Source organism: Bactrocera latifrons, unplaced genomic scaffold (assembly GCF_001853355.1).
Source record: "Bactrocera latifrons isolate USDA-ARS-PBARC rearing strain unplaced genomic scaffold, ASM185335v1 scaffold_145, whole genome shotgun sequence".
Lineage (NCBI taxonomy): Eukaryota > Metazoa > Arthropoda > Insecta > Diptera > Tephritidae > Bactrocera > Bactrocera latifrons.
The window spans coordinates 683,976-689,669 of NW_017534908.1; the positions used below are offsets into that span (position 1 = coordinate 683,976).

Genomic DNA, 5,694 nt, shown 5'->3' on the forward strand with positions numbered 1-5,694 from the left:
TTAATCCTATAGTCGGAATACGAATTTAAAATTTAATTTTTATTCTCCACACACACAGAATTATAAATTGCAAATGTAACTTCAATACAAAATTTTTGAATTAAAATATTCGCTACAATGCTTGAATTCTCAAAATCGGAATAATAAATTAAAAATTGAAACTTGAAAAATTAGAATTTTTGTTTTTAAATTCTTAAATAAATTATGATTAAAAAATAAAAGAGAGAGATTCTGACCTGGAACCTCTACGAGTATAACGGCTAACCAATAGAGATGACAAGATTTTTATCTAAATGGCTCAGACTTACTTAGGTGTGACTTTCGATAGTCTGTGCTCCTCACTTCTTATACGACCGCAATATGGTTAAGGTACAGCTCCGCAACAAAATCCTCAAGTCGCTAGTCGGCAGCACACGGGGAAAGGACAAAGAAACGTTGCTGGCAACTTACAAGGCAATTGACCGGCCGGTCCTTAACTACGCCGCACCAATATGGTCGGCTGGATGCAGTGAAATGCAGGCGAGGAAGCTCCAGTCCTGTCAGAATACTACACTCCGGACTTCTACAGGATGTCTTTTGATGTATCTCATCCCAGTTAAAGGGCATAATGAGTTGGTCTATAGGCAGTTTCTGCTCGTGAGATTTCGCAGAAATCATCCCTGCAGTCACCCGCAGGAGCGGAACCGCCTCGTACGACATCAAACAATACGCCGACCAGACCACTAACTAACGACAAGCACTGACCGCCATTCACAGTGGAGCCATTAAAACTTGGAGTCAAATCATCACCCACTGCAGACGAAGAGCTCGAGTAGTTGTGAGAAACGAGATTGACTCTTACGAAGCTTAGTTCTAACATATAAAATATGATATGTCCAGCGTGTAATGAGTCCCACATGACACTGGCCACCTATTTGCATGCCCCGCCAACCCCACTCATCTAACACCCTTCTCCCTTTGGTCCGACCCCGTCGAGCACGTTAGATGACATTGACGCCAACTTATCTAATCATTAGCAACCTAACGGGGATTAGGTACCCGTTGCAACAACAGACACGATATTTTGACATCTCATGGCGGCCATGTTTAAATACGGATTTTCGTCAGTTTGTTCAGTAAGGTTTGCCGTGACATGTTTTTCGACGATTTCATCCTCCAAATGGTTTAATAACGCTATGTAATAGTCGCTGTTGATGGTCTTTCATTTTTCAAAATAACTACAGACGCCATAATCTTGTCAACCGACTGCCGCTCTTTTTCACACTTTGGAACATGTTCATCGTGTGACTTTAGATTAGACTTCTGAGTGAAATTATTACGCATCTCAAAACACTGCTCCGGATCATCAACTCGTCTTTCTTTTTGGTCTAAAGTCAGTTCGCGCGGCACCCACTTTGTATACATTGTGACCAAATAAAAAAACGGAAATTGTAAATAAATACTCGATCGACGGAAACGGATTCCACGAAGCCGCAACGTCAATTTCGTAAACAGAAAAAAATAACAGTAGTCGAATGAATTTTTCCTGAAGGAAGAAGTCACACGGTGCCATATTAGGTGAATACGGGCAGTGGTTAATTGGTTAAAAAATGATTTTTGAGCATATAATCGTCCTTCGATTGTTAGATTCTAAGCAATTTTTCGGTCGTCAGTCAATTTGTGCGGAACAAACCGTGCGCACACTTTTCGTAAGCTCAAATGTTCAGTCAAAATGCAATAAATAGATGTTTTGGAGATGTTCATTTCATTTCCATGAATTGCAATGATGCTTACGGCTGATTTTTGATGAATTCACGCACAGTTTCGATGGAATTTCCGGTGATCACGGATTTTGATTGGGCCACATGCTGATCGTCATTTGGGTCCTCACATTGAAACCACCCGTGCACTGTGCTACGGGATAGGCAATCAACGCCAGAAGTATGTGTCATCAATTGAAACGTTTCGTCAAAAGTTTTACTACTTTTAAAACAAACTTTGGCTCTTTGTTCAAAGCTCATTTTGGCACCTACAACACAAACATACTGACACTTAAAACGCAATAACTTCACTTCCAGTCGATGAAATGTCATGAAATTCTCATTGGTCAATCGATAAAGATAGCAATTCCAGTCGACATATAGATGGCACCACCAGGGGGCGCTAGAATCAAAAAGTCCTGTTTAATTTGGAATACACCTTGCATAACATATATTTAAGAAGCTCGTGTTAAAAGTTGAGAACTTTTTCGAATAATATTGGTCACCGACTTTGAAAACACCATTTTGAGAAAGAATATTCACCCGAACGATATGAAATTTTCTGTGTGTATTCTCAAATATACATAGATATGTAAATTAAGAGAGAAAAAATAAATAAAACGACTTTTTGAAAATTCTAACTGTATACTACTTATAACCACATAACTTTAACATTGTATCCCCGCCGTTTAATTTGGATCACCTTCGTGTTACGAAAAATTAAAACAAATATTGCAAAATATACATACACACAAACATACAAATATGTATATGTTTATGACAAAAATCGACACTGGCAGTGACTATCTATCCTTGGTCATTGAATGACCTAGTGAACAGGTGTTCAACGATTAATAAATGTTGCTCATTAGACAAATATTATATTGCAGTATCCTGTGCCGAATGAGTTGAAGCACACATACACATACATATATATACATAAGTGTAGCATGTAATCACATGTGATTGCTTTTGTTTATGTAAACAATGTAAATGTCATAGATGGCATCAAGAAGTGCGCAGCGTTACAGGCTTATCTGTCATAAGCAATCGAAGTGTGCTCCTCTTTTCGCATGCGTCTTTGACAACTATTGTTGCAAATTGCTGCTGAAAAAAAAAGTAAACAAAATTACTTTTACACTACACATATACACATATTATATGTTTACATAAACATATTTCTTCGCTATTGCGCTCAATTGAAGACAATTGCTTGCGCCACAGGAGGCGTTTACGCCTTCACTATTGACATCCTGTTGGCCTGTTGCCGCAAAAAAAAAAAAAAAAAACACCCACAATACGCACGCAAATACCAGGAAGCTTTTATGTTGCGTATATAAGTGAAAATATGTTTGTATGTATGTGTGTGCGTATCAAAAGTGAATTGATACCGCGTCGTCAGCCTCATTTCGACTTTAGTCGCACTTTTGAATTTGATTATTTCGCAATTCCATTTCATTTGGACCCGGAACGTCTTTAAGCGCGCAACGCTTGTCGGTTCGTCGTCGTTGTCTTCAAATGTATGTACTTACATACATACATACTCGCACACCGGTCTGCTGATACTCGTACGTAGTCTTAGTTACGCCAAAGGCGTGACCTTACGAGGTAATAATAACGCTCTCGAATTCAATTTCATCCGCGCCGCGGCAGTTAAAGGCCAACAACAATACCGAAAAAGTGTTTTTGTGGGCATAAATTCATCAAAAGCGACATAATTGCTTTTGTATAAGTTATGTAAGTTGTTGTCACTTTGAAAGTTTGCAAAACGCCATTTTTTTGGGCGCCGAAATTTTGTTTCAACAGTTGTTTGTGTGTGTGTATGCTAGCTGGTAGACCGGCCGGTGAATTCGTTGGTTTTGTTATGAAAATGTGATGTAAACACAAAAATTTAAAGCGAAATATGTACGAATATAATAAACCGATTTAAAGTGTTTCGGTTAATCATAAAATTACAGCTAAAGAGTCTTCAAAGAGGTTTCTTGTATAAAAAAAAGTACGAAAATTAAATTTTAATTTTAATTCATTTTTGTTAAAGGTAAGTAAAGGCTACTATATCAGATTTTTTGTTGAATTTGATGATTTGTTGAATGGCAATTTGAGGATGGGAATACGGTCGATGATTTTTATTATCTGTTGAATCTGCAACTATAATCATTAATCATATCTTTTTGGAAGTTTGAGATTCCATCTAAAAAAAAACTGCGTCACTTTGGCGGCCAGTAATGAATCCAGACAATTTTTGATACCCTATTCTGGTGTGAATCGTATTCCGGTGTGGGCGTTCTCCAGCTATCGAAACAAATAGTAGTCAGAGAGGGAATTTCTGAGCTATAAATCGAGTGAGTCACACTTTTTAGCCACTGTTTTCCAAATATTTTTTAACTGGCTTTACCATGCGAAGCCGAAGAATGTCATGACTAAAAATTATTAGGAACTTGACCAATGCAGTAAATTTCAAGCTGACGTCTTTCTTATTGCGAAAGTCGCGGAACTGGTCTCTTATGCACCTGCAGGTGGTTYCAGAGTTAACATCTACRTAGACAGCCAAGCAGCAGTTAAGGCAGTAACCTTGCAYCGCATATCAAACAGACCACACAATCCACTTATAATTTTCTAAATATTTATAGTGAATTTTTAATGGTTAGTTCTTGCTGGAAGAATCTTCCTCATTTTAACGTCTTTAAACATGCGTCCCTAGCTCCTTATACATAGAATATACTCAAAATTTTCTCAAACTTTTCACTTCCTTGTCTTTAAAACGGAAATCGATCGTCTGAAGAGGTCTGATCATTATGTCARAAGCTTTCAAGTACGATTATCTAACACAAATATTATAAGTTCACAAATTTCTAAAACTCTTCAAAGATCCTACAAAGAATTTTAARGACTAACTCTTAATGGAAGATTACGTCGTATTTCAGCTTTTTTAAAATCTGATCGCCAACCTTTCGTAAATGCCAGCAAAATCTGCTCAAAATCTTCTAAAACTTTTCCTTTTACTTCGAAATCCCAAATGGAAGACGACTTGGGTTGTAAGAAGTTTTGGTTGAACTCGGATCATGGTGATCTCTATTTTCTGAATTTCGACAGTGACATTTGACCCAGGTAGCAATCTCAATTTTTCGGGACTATATCGTCATGAGAGGAAAACTTGTTTTCAGTTCGAAATCGCAAATGGAAGACGTTTTGTTTAAGCAGATCTTGGGAATCGCTCTTGAACAATAGAACTTCTGTCCTTTCTGACGTCAAAACTCGCAAGTATGAATCAAGAGATATACATATGTACATAAGTATATCGAAGAATACTKCGAGTCTATGACAAGTTTGTTAAGGCATTATGTACAGTTAGAAGGCCGAAAAAAGCGAATTTTCCAGAATTATTGATCAATCATATTACCCTTATTATGGTATCTTTTAACAGTATTTTAAGACTATTATTAATTTTGTTTTTGTAAAGTAACTACAGCTGACCTCCGGGAACTCCACTTAAAAAGAAAGTTTTGCGGTGACCACTAATCTCTGAACTGAATGCTATGAAATTAAAAAACCTAAAAAATTTTGTTAGGTTAATATTAAGTCTAATAAAGTAAATATAAGGAATAAGAAAAATAAAGTTTTTTGGAAAAAATGGCGGTCTCACAAATAAAAATCGATTTTTGTCCAAAATTTCGGTCTTATATGTTTTTCAGGAAAAAAAATTATCGGTGATTCCTAAWTCCTGAGAAATAGATGTTAAGATTTGAGACTAATCGGTTAAGACGTAATCTAAGTCACCGAYATTGAAAACTCCATTAAAGAATAAAACCGATTAAAGTTTGGACTGCATTTCCAAACACATTTATCGCAACGATAWGAGTTTTGTGTGGGTTCTTAAATATATGTAGTACATCAATAAAATAAAATACACAAATTGAGTTTTTGAAAATTCTACCTTTATATAACCTCTTAAAGT

General features: G+C 36.5%; 1 protein-coding gene across 2 annotated transcripts in view; it reads left to right on the top strand.

The window, feature by feature from the left end:
- Nucleotides 1-3,191: 3,191 nt before the first annotated feature.
- LOC108965683 (gonadotropin-releasing hormone receptor) overlaps nucleotides 3,192-5,694 on the top strand; it is a 22,537-nt gene continuing 20,034 nt past the window's right edge. The window contains exon 1 of one of the 2 annotated variants that reach the window (XM_018928254.1): nucleotides 3,192-3,476. The gene's annotated coding sequence lies outside the window, so the exon portion shown is untranslated. Of the gene's footprint in view, nucleotides 3,477-3,733; nucleotides 3,778-5,694 lie in introns of those variants that run through there. The other variant, XM_018928256.1, reaches the window with a different exon arrangement.